The 14,628-nt window shown below is 42.7% G+C and overlaps 1 long non-coding RNA gene and 1 pseudogene across 1 annotated transcript; both read left to right on the top strand.

Moving 5' to 3' along the window:
• The first annotated feature begins 358 nt into the window (after window positions 1–358).
• On the top strand, window positions 359–5,100 carry LOC145861144 (uncharacterized). Its single transcript, XR_014380985.1, has 3 exons — window positions 359–2,610; window positions 2,902–3,061; window positions 3,304–5,100. It is a non-coding gene; the product is annotated as an uncharacterized LOC145861144 (long non-coding RNA).
• A 3,492-nt stretch (window positions 5,101–8,592) lies between these two features.
• Window positions 8,593–9,131, top strand: LOC106574662 (protein jagunal homolog 1-B pseudogene; annotated as a pseudogene).
• The last annotated feature ends 5,497 nt before the right edge of the window (window positions 9,132–14,628 follow it).

Below are 14,628 nucleotides of genomic sequence, written 5' to 3' on the forward strand. Positions count from 1 at the left end.
TTCGAATAGTAATTATTTAATTTGTTGTGCTGCTTGACTGGCGGTTATTGGAGGGAAACGATTTCCTCAACATCAACGCCATAGTAAAACGCTGTTTTTGGATATATATATGAACTTGATAGAACAAAAAATGCATGCATTGTCTAACATAATGTCCTAGGAGTGTCATCTGATGGAGATTGTCAAAGGTTAGTGCATCATTTTAGCTGGTTTTCTGCTTTTGGTGACGCCTGTCTTTGAATTGACAAAACATTACACACAGCTATTGTCAATGTACTCTCCTAACATAATCTAACTTTATGCTTTTGCCGTAAAGCCTTTTTGAAATCGGACAACGTGGTTAGATTAAGGAGATGTTTATCTTTCAAAGGGTGTAAGATAGTTGTATGTTTGAGAAATTTGAATTATGACATTTAATTGTTTTCAAATTTGGCGCTCTTGATATTTCACCTGTTGTTGATTGGGTGTACCAGGGGTGGGACGCTTGCGTCCCACATAGCCCATAGAGGTTAATATTTGATTTCTCACACCAGCTGTTTTTGACAAATAGACACAGACCACCACCCTTGTCTTACTGGAGACAGCTGTTCTGTCTTGCCGATGCACGGGAAAACCGGTCAACTGTATATTATCCATGTCGTTCAGCCACGACTCGGTGAAACATAAGATAATACAGTTTTTAATGTCTCGTTGGTAGGATAGTCTTGAACAGAGCTCATCCAAGTTAATCCTCAAAGTCCGGCTGGGCTACTCAAGGACATTCAGAGATTGTTCCCAAGCCACTCCTGTGCTTAGGGTTGTTGTCCTGTTGGAAGGTGAACCTTTGCCCCAGTCTGAGGTCCTGAGCGCTCTGGAGCAGGTTTTCATCTCTGTTCCTCTTTCCCTTGTTACTGACTAGTCTCCCAATCCCTGACGCTGAAAAACATCTCCACAGCATGATGCTGCCACCACCATGATTCACCGTAGAGATTGTGCCAGGTTTCCTCCAGACGTGACACTTGGCATTCAGGCCAAATAGTTCAATCTTGGTTTCATTTTGGCACACTCCAAGTGGGCTGTAATGTGCCTTTTACTGAAGAGTGACTTACGTCTGGCCACTCAACTATAAAGGCCTGATTGGTGGAGTGCTGCAGAGACCGTTGTCCTTCTAGAAGGTTCTCCCATCTCCAAAGAGGAACTCTGGAGCTCTGTCAGAGTGACCATCGGGTTCTTGGTCACCTCCCTGACCAAGGCCCTTCTCCACCGATTGCTCGATTTGGCCAGGAGGCCAGCTCTAGGAAGAGTCTTGGTGGCTCCGAACTTATTCCGTTTAAGAATGATGGAGGCCACTGTTCTTGGACATTCAATGCTGCAGCATTGTTTTTGTACCCTTCCCAAGAGCTGTGCCTCGACACAATCCTGTCTCAGAACGCTACGGACAATTATTTTGACCTCATGGCTTGGATTTTGCTAAGGTATAAGGTATTTCTGTTTTTTGATTTCAATAAATTTGCAACAATTTCTCAACCTGTTTTCACTTTGTCATTATGGGGTACTGTGTGTAGAGTGATGAGGAAAACATTTGTTTAATCCATTTCAGAATAAGGCTGTAACGTAATAAAATGTGGAAAAAGTAAAGGGGTATGAATGCTTTTCAGAATACTCTGTATATGGCTGCATGCAAAACTACCAGGAAATAACAACATCATTCTCTGTCTTTTAGGACTGCCTGCGGTTGTGGTGGCTCTCACCTTAGGAATTAGTTACAGAGTGGATGATCCACTGGGTTACAGGCAGGAGCAATTGTTAGTCATTACTGTACTATACTACTACTGTACTGAATTGTACTATACTACTTCTCTATACTGTTCTGAGAGTGACCCGGCTCAACGTATTTACCAGTCTATGACCCACTGACACCGCCCCCGGTTAGAGAGGATTAAGGCAATCCAAGAGTTAACCCACACATGAACTTTATTCACACACAGGAGAAGATGCACATGGGGATGATTTTTGTAATCACGCATCCCATACACGTATGTTTACCCACGCTCTAACCCTGGAAACAACACAGTTCAGGCCCAGCTAATACTGACAAACTTGAGAGAGCATGCAATGGACCTGACGGGCCAGTGTTGGGCTAGCTAGGAGCGTCTGACCAATCACAGGATGCATGGTCAGAGCATTGGCAGAGTGTAGGGTGCATGGGGACAGTGATTGGCTGAAGCCACGAGTTTGAGGTGATCTATCATAACTAATACTGTAAAAGCTTTTCCCTATCAATGATTGTATTACATGCTTTTAACGATGGTAAAGACCAATTTTAAAAGTTATAAAAAACTAAAAGAATGATCCATTGTGTTGAAAGGTTTCTTGTTTACTTATGCCACCATGTTTACTTTGTACCACATTATTCAAATCACTGCCTGTTTTGTCTGTCACATTGTCCCACTCATTCATTTGACCTCTCAGTTGCTGGCTTGCTGCCCTCGATCCAAAGGGGAACTTTGACTTCAAGCTGCCAATGTTTTGGGGGTTTCTGATCCCTGTGGCGTTCATGCTTATCTTCAACACGGTGATGTTGATATATTTTGCAGTTACAACATGCAAGACCAACCCACATTTAACCAGGTAACATTAATGGGGGCATTTTGGAGGCACAAAGTAGAACGTTGTAGTCATAAAGATCAGTCTTGATTTGAAATGCCTACTAACGAGCTTGTTATTTGTCTTTCAATGAAAAGCTTGTTATAAATACAATTTATTATTTTATTATTATTAATTGCCATTAATAAGCAAGTCATCAAATTGTAATGAGCACCATGCTTTAACCCACTCACCCATTGGAAGCCAAATGTTCTTTTACAACAGCTTTACAGCAGTCTATTACAGCAATCTAATTATGTTGGTTATGTTTCCCAGTACAAGACACACATCGATGAAGAAGAAGTTCCTCAGTAGCTTTTCTCTGGCTGTTGTGCTTGGTCTCTCCTGGATCCTGGGCTATCTGTTGCTCATTACACAGAACGAGACCATGTACACCATACTCAACATCTCCTTCTGTGTACTCACCACCACTCAGGTAGTAAATGTATGCACTCACTGCTGTAAGTCACTCTGGATAAGAGTGTCTGCTAAATTACTAAAATGTAAACTATAAATACTAGTGTACCACAGAATCCAGACATGATTTGACAATTAGACACCTACTAAACATAAATATATTGAGCTGGTCTTTATTGGAAACGCTACCTTTTTGTTTGTATTTGTGTGTTCCTGAAAATACTTGATAACGTCTTTTGTGTTTTTGCTTTCGCTCCACAGGGCTTGCAGATTTTCATTCTGTTCACAGCAAGAACAGCAATTGTCAAGAAAAAGATGTCAAGTGCTATGAATTCTGTCTCTAGCGCTGGGATCCCTCTTCACACTAGGAAGTTCAGTCTATGGCGAGGAAAGCACAGTGATCAAGTAGAATCATACACACAGCAGGACACTGTGTCATTTCCACCTTGTTCCTCACAGACATCTAACTCATGGGCTGCAGGTTCAACCTGTTGTAAAACTTCTCCTCTTGTACTATAATATACAATATACTGCACACAATTTTGTATCCACGTAGAGTACATTTACTGTGAAGACTAGTCCCTCAGAAGTTGTCCAATGTTTTTTTGAATAAAAGTGTTCAATAATTATGTGATTGTCTTTTAAGCTAATGTTTGTTTTAGTTTTCTTAGTGAGAAAAACACAATTTTACACAATATCTCAGAAAATAGCTTAAGACAGTGTATCCCAGGGGTGTCAAAATAATTTCCCCTGCCGGCCACATTTGGTCATTACCAAGGTCAGATGGGACGCACTTAAAATTGATTAAGAAGCTTCTGCTCCATCTGCCTGTTCAGCACAGGCTGCAGCTGCCAATTACAGGTATGAAAGGCTGAGGAAGAAAACAGGCATGTAAGATGGAGGTATGAAAGGCTGAAGACGGAAGCAGGCATGTCATAACCATGAAAAAAAACAGGGCAGCTGGACATTCTGGGGCAGCTTGAGAGCAAGGGCACTCACCTGGCAAGACATCTGCATCATGGCAGGGCAGCGGATTAAGCTTCTGCATTGTACACAGAGCAATGTTTTTTCCATACCAACAAACCTTCACACGTGGGGGTTGGCAGTGTCATGACATGGACCTCTTTGGGTATAGCGAGCACCATCCCCCTCTCTCTCTCTCTCTTACCACCTCTCTCTCTTTCCCCTACACCCAGGCTCTGTTAGGCAGGTCATAAATTCCTAGAGGAGCTTCTCTCCTCATGGCCAGAGTATAGAGAGAGTGAGTTTCAAAGGAGAACAAAGGAACCTCTTCCACATCACAGAACTTGACAACTGAAGAATGTCCATGTTTTGGAGAATGTGTACACGGTTGGGGAAGAATCCAGCTACGAACTGGTCCATTTTGTACAATTTTGTGAAACTCATGAGAGACAATACAGCCACATTACCATAACTCTGTTTAAACAAGAGTCTCCATTGTGAGGCTTGCATCTAATTGTTGTATTAAATGAATGAGGAAAGATGAAACTATTTGTGAAATTGTCATGTGATTTTTAAACTGTTTAATGAACGAATCAAATTCCCTTTAAAGTTGAACTAAATCAGACATTGATCTGGCGTCATGGGACAGCCCCTTTCTACTGTTACGAATATGACCCCCACCTGGAGGAATTCCCTTCAGACCAGCTTACATCAATTACCACAAGAGGGCTAAGGTTTGAGACCAGACCAGTACCTCATCACAGAGGGAGCTAAGGTTTGAGTAGATTGCTGAATCTTTTAACCATAGCACGTGGTTAAACTCTTGAGACTATCGATCCGACAAAATAAGAGCTACTCTTCGATACTAATTACTAGTCTGCAGCTAGAAATTATGTACCCGTGAATGCGAAGGCCAACAACCGCCGAAACAGCTATTCTATAACATTTCTGAATGGGATTCTGAACTATCCATTCTAACCACGTAAGAGAGAGAAAGTGAGGACAAACTCTCCAACAGAAACAAACTTTCCAACAGCGATCACGACGACACACTGAGCGTAAATATATATTTTGATTGCAATTATTCCCGAATGAGTGAGCGTTCATGTGCAAAGGATTAGCATTTCAGTTGTTAGACTTATCAACTGTGTAGTGTATTTTATCTTTTGTGCCCTTCTCAGTCCCTTTGTCTACCAAGCCGCGATGCCGGTTTAGCCCACTAGGGCACATCCCCTATCATTTCCTTGTAACCATATCTACTTTGTTTGTTTGTGTGTGCATTTCTGTGATTATTTAGTTAGTTAATAAATAAATGATTAAGACAATTGATGTATGGATCATTCTTAGTGAAGACTGGGTTCGTGCAGATAACCAACAATTTACGACGTTTGGAATGAGACTAACGTGAGGTAAATAATAATTCATTAATTAGAAGACTAATTGATCAGATATTAAAATATCTGAAAGTTATATTAGGAAAATTATAACTTTGTAATCTGAATATTTTCCTTGGTGCCCTGACTTCCTAGTTAATTACAGTTACATGATTTGAATAATCACATAATAATTACAGAGAATTGATTTGATAAACTAACAGTCTTCAGTTTTAATGATGCCAAAGCCACGACAGCAGACATCCCAGGCAGCTGCACACGATGTGGACGACCAGCCAATCTGGAGCATGTGCTCTCCTCCTGCCACGCAGGTCTGACTGATAGAAAATTAAAGTGGTAGCATGACCAAATAATGAATCAATTGGCCACGGGACTGGAGCAAGCAAGGAGAAAGCTGAAACATCTCACCCAGGGCTCCTGTTTCATCCACTTCCTCAGGTCAGGAGAGAGTGAAGAGAACAGGGAGCAAAGGGATCTTTACCACAGCAGGGGACTGGGAGATGCAGGCAGACCTCAAGAAGCAGCTCAGATTTCCAGAGATAGCCAGCACAAGCCTCAGACCACATATCGTTCTCTGGTGTGGAGACACCAGCAGGTGGTCCTCATCGAGCTCACAGTGCCCTGGGAGGAAATGTTAGATGAGGCAGGCACATGAGGGTAAGTTCAAGAAATAACAGTCCCTCATCCTTGAGTCAGCAGAATGGATGGAGAGCCTGGAATCTACCAACTGAGGTTGGCTGCAGGAGCTTCGCAGGCAAATTGTTCTGGTGAGCCCTGGGGCTGCTCGGCATTGAAGGAGTAGCAAGGAAGAAGCTAGTGGCTGCCGTCAGCAAGGTGGCAGACGTGGAATCTCGTTAGATCAGACAGAAGAGGAATGAGCAGTAGCAGAGCCAAGCAGGCAGTAGGGAGTCGGGGCTGAGTTGAGTGGTGGACCGAGGGATAGTTCCAGGATGCTGGTTCTACCAACAACCCCCCCTGAGGTGTTGTGGGCTTATCAACGATACACTGGTGAAGGGGGGTGACCCCATGAGAACCCGATGAAGTCCCACTTCGCTCTGGCCCAGTTAGCTGTGGAGCTTATCGTGTTTATAGTGTAGTGTGTAGTTTTTTACTTTGCTTGAAGAAGGAGTAGCGATTGCATTCGGCTCACAGAAGGCACAGGGTGACAAGTACCTTTTCAGGGGAGCCGACAGCGATGATCCCAATTGTATTTTAGATATTCTACTTAGCAATCAACATTTGCTCAAAATTGTCATCTATCCAACGCTTACAGAATTTTCGATGCTCCCTGACTGTCTACCAATTGTTTGACTTTTATCAAGCTGGACAGAGTGAAGAGACTGAATGTAGGCCCATTATCATTTCAAGACAGTTTATATTTGGTTTGAGTCATTTCAATGTCGTTTCTTTTCTCCAGAAGATAAAAATAAATATATTTGTATTAGGGATCCCCATTAGCCTCTTCCTGAGATCCTAACACATTAAGACACTTACATTACACAAAACAAAATATAAAACAGTACATCATATAACATTATTACACCACTACATATCTACAATGCAAAATGTATAATACCACCATACAACAATATTACAATGTACGTGTGTGTAGAGTGCGTGAGCTAGAGTTTGTGTGCATGTCCGTTTGTCTGTACCTGTGTGTGTGATTCTGTACGGTCCCTGCTGTTCCATAAGGTGTATTTGTATCTGGGGTTTTTTCAATCTTATTCTATTGCTTGAATTAGTTACCTGATGTGGAATAGAGTTCCATATAGTCATGGCTCTATGTAGTACTGTGCGCATCCCATAGTCTGTTATGGAATAGGTGATTGTGAAGAGACCTCTGGCATTGTGGGGTATGCATCTGGGCCGGATTGAATGGGCTCGCTGGGTGGATCCGGCCGTGATGTATCCAATCGCTTCTAGCCTAAACTAGACATAGGAAAAATAAGATTACAATAGATGTATTTCAATACATTTTGCATAAAGCATGACTGTGGTATTATATTATGGAAAGTTGATGTTGATGGTAATGTAGCTGTGACCTGAAGGTGTGATGTTGTCACCAGGAATGATGATGCTCACATTGTACTGTATATCTGCATTGTGCTGCTCAAACAAAGTCTGATGTACAGTTTATACTAATTCTTATTACATATGATTTGGTTTTTCTCTACCTCAACAGGCACTGATATTGTCACTATATATGACAGTTAGTATATCTCCCTGGTAGGGTTGCAAAATTCCAGGAATTGTCAATTATTTACATGGTTTTCCCAAAATTGTGGTTGGAGGAATCAGGAAGGAATAAGCAGGAAATCCAGAATCCTCCAAACATGATTTCTGGAAAAACAGAGAATTTATTGAAAGTTCCCAGAATTTTGCAACCCTACTCCTTAAGTACCCAGTGGTGTAGCACATTCACACTATTAGTACGTCTCAATGCATTGAAGTATGCATGACACTGTGTATTTATTCATTCTGTCACTATTTATATTATTGATCTTTAACTCTGCATTGTTGGAGAAGGACCCATAAGTAAGCATTTCACTGTTAGTCTACACCTGTTGTTTACAAGCATGTGACAATTAACATTTTATTTTATTTTAACACCAACTTCTCTGTCTACCTTCAATTGCCATGAGGTGGCGCCAAACTCTTCCTCTAAAGGATCATTTCTTATGGCAGTGGAACGTCCATCCAAACTGTTCATCAGTCTTACTCATTATTGTGCAGATAAATAGAGATGTTTATGAAAACACTTTGAGCATATTCACTGTCATTTATGTATGTCTAATTTAAAGAATTCAAGGTTCATTTGTTTCATAAGGTTCATGTAGGGGTACATTCTTATTGAACTGCTATCCAATATGCCCACTATTACAGGGAAAAAGTGACAGTTCAATAAAAAGTGTTTATTTTTTATTAAAAACAATGAGTTCATCCTTTGAGCCTTCAATAGGGCCATGCACATTTGTTGGACTGCAAATAGCAACAGACTGTATACTTTTATTTTGCATGTTGTTTAGTGTCAGAGTAAGTCATCACATCTCAGTGAGCTGTTGCGTGTGAACCATCCCTCATGTTTGGCATTAGTGGAGGGTTCTCAGGATGTACACTGACTGGAAACAGTGAGAGAAGGGCTGACATGGCACGTCAGCCCTTTTTGATGTGCACATGATCTGTCTCCTCTTAGCTGCCCAGGTGATGGTGAACCAGCTGAACCTGGTGTCCCACAGTGTGGTGGCTGCTCCCTACCAGTGGGAGTACCCCTACCTGCTCAGTATCATCCCCTCCCTCTTCAGCTTCATGGCCCTGCCCAAAAACAACATCAGCTACCTGGTGATCTCCATGATCAGTGCCGGTCTCTTCTGCATAGCGCCGCTCATCTATGGGGGTATGGAGATGTTCCCGGTGGCCCAGCAGCTGTACCGTCACGGCAAGGCCTACCGCTTCATCTTCGGCTTCTCTGCCGTGTCTGTCATGTACCTGGTGATGGTGATCGCGGTGCAGGTGCATGGCTGGCAGATCTACTACAGCAAGAAGCTGCTGGACGCCTGGTTCACCTCCACACAAGACAAGAAGAAGAAATGAGGACAGAGGAGGACTTCATTATTTAAACAACTGACAAAGAACAACTATTTCTGTCTGCCACTGTCTGACACCACTTCTAGGACTATCTTCCATCTATATTTGGGTTCTACATCCCCCCCTCGCCATCCCTAATTGATAGTTGTAGGACTAATTGGAATGTTTTATACCACTCAGGAAGTTGTCCTGTCATCTTCCCGGTAAACCCTCTCACCTCCGTTATCTCATCTCCTGGCTCTGGACAGATTAAGACTTGAGTTGTCTATCTGAGACTCCAGGGTTTAATGTTGACCTGTCCTGCTGCCTTTATAAACCCATCCTCTTTATATCTCATCCTGGTCTATGGAGCTGGCTGCCATAATCTGTCCTGCAAGGGATAGTACGCTAGCTACCTCCAGTCTTAGCCATATGTTCCAAGTTTCGCTCTTTCCTCCCCAAGTTTGAATTTGTTCACCTTCACTGATTTGAAAGGAAATTACTGGAATAATAAATATGGTAGAAACTCCCACAAGACCAGGGATAGGCAACTTTGATGGGGGTGGGGACCACAAAACATCTGAACTCATCACAAGGGGGCTGCAGTGCCTCGCGGGTCTATGTAACCTCATCCATACCCACACATGCAGTCAGAGCCGGCCCAGCCTTTTGGGGGCCCTAAGTGGAATTTTGTGTGTGTGTCCCTGATGTTCTACACATTTTGCCATGGGACAGAGAGAAATTTGCAGTTTTCCAGCTAACTTCATGAAATGTTACACTTTACTATTGGATGGAGAAAAATGTTTGCCGTTTTTAAAATGATATCTGAGTGAGAGTGTCGACCATGATTACTACAAGTTTAGATCGCTGGCTAGCAGGGGCGGAAATCCCGGGGGGGACGGGGGGGACACGACCCCCCCATCCTGGGAAAAATATGATTTGTCCCCCCCAATATATCACTGAAACATAACTATGTAATTTAAATAATATTAATAATACGCAATGAAAGCAATTGTGCTGATTATAGACACTTAATAGCGCGTTTTTAAGTTTCAAAAGATTGCGACCCCCCCGCCCTTTGCCTCACAATGGTTTGATCCACTGCCAGTTCCTTAGCTTGCTACGTAACTGCCGTGAGGTTCATCCAGTCAATCGCGCACACACACACTAGCTGAATATGCAGAGCTAGCGCGCAAATATTAACTATTATGCTAGCTAGTACCTATTCCATTTATGTGGCGTCGTCAAAGATGGAATCAGCATGCAGATGATGTAAGTTAGTGCTTCAAAGTCCCTGTGATAAGGTTAGCGATAAACTGAAGTCCAAACTGAACAGAACTACACTCTCTTCTACCATTGTCTTAAATATATTTAATGGTCTCGTTGCAAAAGCTAAATTGTCGCAAGGGAACTTTTATTTATTTATTTTATTTAACCTTTATTTAACCTGGGTAGCAAAGATTATAGCAAACACCACTGAAACTGAATTGGTGATCGCTAGCTTTACAAATTCAGCTATTGTTGGAAGCCAGCCAATATGAAACAAACTATTAAAATTACAAAAGGTTGCAGCATATGTTGTGTAAATGGTGAACTCATACAGCTGTCAACTCTTGTCATTTTAATCCGTTTCACATTTGCTAGCTACCTTTTAGATCGAAGCCCAAATAGAATGATAGAAGATGATAGAAGCCCAACTCCTACTGTAAATAACCTACACACTGTGTGTGGAGCCAGCCAGCCAGCCAGGTAGAAAATGGCAGAAAAATAAAAGACGGACATCAGAGTATTTTTCAATACACCAAAACGCATAGTAAGAACCCTAGTAGCCTAATATCTCAAAGACTAGTTGATAAAATGTTCATAAGAAAGAAATGAAATTCTAATGGAAATGTTTCACAATGATGTCATTAGGCAGAGCAGGCAACAGATGGCACACAGACAGCAGAGTTGGGGACAGATATGCAGGGACAGACTGGCAGAGACAGGGAGTCTCAGGTAAGTTTGTTGAGTCTTTGTTTGGCAACATTATGAAAGGTTCTCAATTTGTTTTACTTGTAAAATAGGAACATAATTGGAAAATGCCATGGAAACCCCCACTCTCAACTTAAACTGGTGACTGAACTAAGATTTGTTAAAGGCAATGGTATTGCTGTTGTGATTAGTTGTGTAGTTTTGGTTACCGGTAGTTAGGAGTACGGCAAACACCTTATTTCTTTGGTTCCTCAATATACATTTACCATATTACAATGTAGGCTATGTGTTACAGCACTACTTTTGGTGTCCCCCTCAGGAATTGCTCTTGAGAAAATTTCATGTAATTGTCCCCTCCAAAGTGGATATCAGATTTTCGCCCCTGCTGGGGACTATCTTACCAGTCTAGACAAATGTTAGCTGACATGGGCTAATTGAGTGACTGTCAAGTGACTGACATTACAAGAGAGAAACTGCTGATACACAACCAAACATTGAAATTGTACCTTGTGTTTTCTACTATTCTAACTCTCAACAGTAAGTTGAGAACCCGACTGAGTTCCTAATTTTTTTCTTTCATTTTTTAAAATGTATCGGCAGGTCTACACTGGGCCTGCAGTTGCCCATCTCTGCGTTGGACAATGCCTCTGCGAATCCAATGTTTTTAGATTTGTGGGTGAAGTAGTGAACGAGTGTACACTTCAGGATGAAGGAGATATTATTGTGACATACCCATGACTAGGTCAGGGCATGATGTGGCCTTAATAAGAGGAGCCATCCAGAACTGAGGGGCAGGACTGAGTTTAGGAAACCCTGTTCTAGAGAAGTCCACCCTCTAGTGGCCTCACATTCTAATCCAGACCTCCAAGACACTTCCATTACCTTGTTTTATTCTAACCCTCGAATCAGGAGATCTAATTACACCTGCTCTAGTGGAAAAACGTTGTTCTGTTTACCAAAACATGTACTGTACCTTCCCAGGTGCAACCAAGAATGTTTTGCATAGAGAAGGGTAATGCTATTGGTTGACTGGTCCTCACAGATTTCATCCATGTGTATCCTTTTTATTTATCCTGTCATGTCTGATCTATTTTCAAAGAATTTGCGTCATTGTCTTTACTCATCCTGTTGACAATGTGAGTTGTGTTGAAACCAATGTACGGTACTTTCCCCTTAATTGCAATACTAAATCATTAACTGGTACCTGAACGTTACTGCAGTCTCTGTAGTAGGTGGAGCGCAGCACAGCATAAGACCAACAGACGTCCTAATAATATGTAGTCTGCTGACACTGCATGCCTGTAAACAGCAGAGATGAAGGAGCTATGGATTATGGCTGTCTTTGCTACAGGTAAGACTTGATCTATATTTGATTCATTCAGGGTGATTTAAGATGCTCAGATGTATAATGCTGTTAAGTTTGTTGTATGATTGAGAATTGCGTAAGAAAATTGCTGTCACTGTCCAGATGTTCAAAAATGTATGATTAATTTAACTTGTCAATGGATTATTACCAATATATAACCTTACTGTTTTTACGGTGTGGTTAATGAATGTTAAAGTTTGTTTTATAGTCAATGATTGATTTATGTTTTGTCTGTTTGCTGCGAGGGCTACAATAGCATCAATAAAGACATGGTGTCAGACTTTATTTTTATGCAAACAGTATTTAGATGTATCGCTAAGCCGTTGTTTACAGACTGTAAATAGACTACTGTCAGGTCTCAGATACAGTTGATAACAGAGTAGCCTTTGCTATCAACTGTCTACTGTTTATTGGCAGTGATAATGACTTATTTTTTTCATAAAGTACAGTAGAAAACATTTCTTCACTGGTGAAAACACAATGAAACTGGAACATGGATCATCTCTTATGTTTATAGCAACTGACACTATGTACCCCTGTTAATGTGGTTTACTGAGTTAATCATCTTTTTGAAAGTCTCTTTATCACAGGGGAATCTCACGACATCCTCTGCCATTCCAACCACCATTGACATAACTACCCCAACTACTACTGCCCCTATAACCCCTGACCCTCCAACTACTACTGCTCCTATAACCCCTGACCCTCCAACTACTACTGCTCCTATAACCCCTGACCCTCCAACTACTACTGCCCCTATAACCCCTGACCCTCCAACTACTACTGCCCCTATAACCCCTGACCCTCCAACTACTACTGCCCCTATAACCCCTGACCCTCCAACTACTACTGCTCCTATAACCCCGGTCACTCCAACTACTACTGCCCCTATAACCCCTGACACTCCAACTACTACTGCCCCTATAACCCCTGACACTCCAACTACTACTGCCCCTATAACCCCTGACACTCCAACTACTACTGCCCCTATAACCCCTGACACTCCAACTACTACTGCCCCTATAACCCCTGACCCTCCAACTACTACTGCCCCTATAACCCCTGACACTCCAACTACTACTGCCCCTATAACCCTTAACACTCCAACTACTACTGCCCCTATAACCCCTGACACTCCAACTACTACTGCCCCTATAACCCCTGACCCTCCAACTACTACTGCTCCTATAACCCCTGACACTCCAACTACTACTGCTCCTATAACCCCTGACACTCCAACTACTACTGCTCCTATAACCCCTGACCCTCCAACTACTACTGCCCCTATAACCCCTGACCCTCCAACTACTACTGCTCCTATAACCCCTGACCCTCCAACTACTACTGCCCCTATAACGCCTGACACTCCAACTACTACTGCTCCTATAACCCCTGACACTCCAACTACTACTGCCCCTATAACCCCTGACACTCCAACTACTACTGCCCCTATAACCCCCGACACTCCAACTACTACTGCCCTTATAACCCCTGACACTCCAACTACTACTGCCCCTATAACCCCTGACACTCCAACTACTACTGCTCCTATAACCCTTAACACTCCAACTACTACTGCCTCTATAACCCCTGACCCTCCAACTACTACTGCTCCTATAACCCCTGACCCTCCAACTACTACTGCCCCTATAACCCCTGACCCTCCAACTACTACTGCCCCTATAACCCCCGACACTCCAACTACTACTGCCCCTATAACCCCTGACCCTCCAACTACTATTGCTCCTATAACCCCTGACACTCCAACTACTACTGCCCCTATAACCCCTGACCCTCCAACTACTACTGCCCCTATAACCCCCGACACTCCAACTACTACTGTCCCTATAACCCCTGACACTCCAACTACTACTGCTCCTATAACCCTTAACACTCCAACTACTACTGCCTCTATAACCCCTGACACTCCAACTACTACTGCCCCTATAACCCCTGACCCTCCAACTACTACTGCTCCTATAACCCCTGACACTCCAACTACTACTGCCCCTATAACCCCCGACACTCCAACTACTACTGCCCCTATAACCCCTGACCCTCCAACTACTACTGCCTCTATAACCCCTGACACTCCAACTACTACTGCCTCTATAACATCTGACACCCTAACTACTACTGCTCCTATAACCCTTAACACTCCAACTACTACTGCCTCTATAACCCCTGACACTCCAACTACTACTGCCTCTATAACCCCTGACCCTCCAACTACTACTGCTCCTATAACCCCTGACACTCCAACTACTACTGCCCCTATAACCCCCGACACTCCAACTACTACTGCCCTTATAACCCCTGACA

The sequence above is a fragment of the Salmo salar genome, chromosome 16 (assembly GCF_965601325.2).
Source record: "Salmo salar chromosome 16, fSalSal1, whole genome shotgun sequence".
Taxonomy (NCBI): Eukaryota; Metazoa; Chordata; class Actinopteri; order Salmoniformes; family Salmonidae; genus Salmo; species Salmo salar.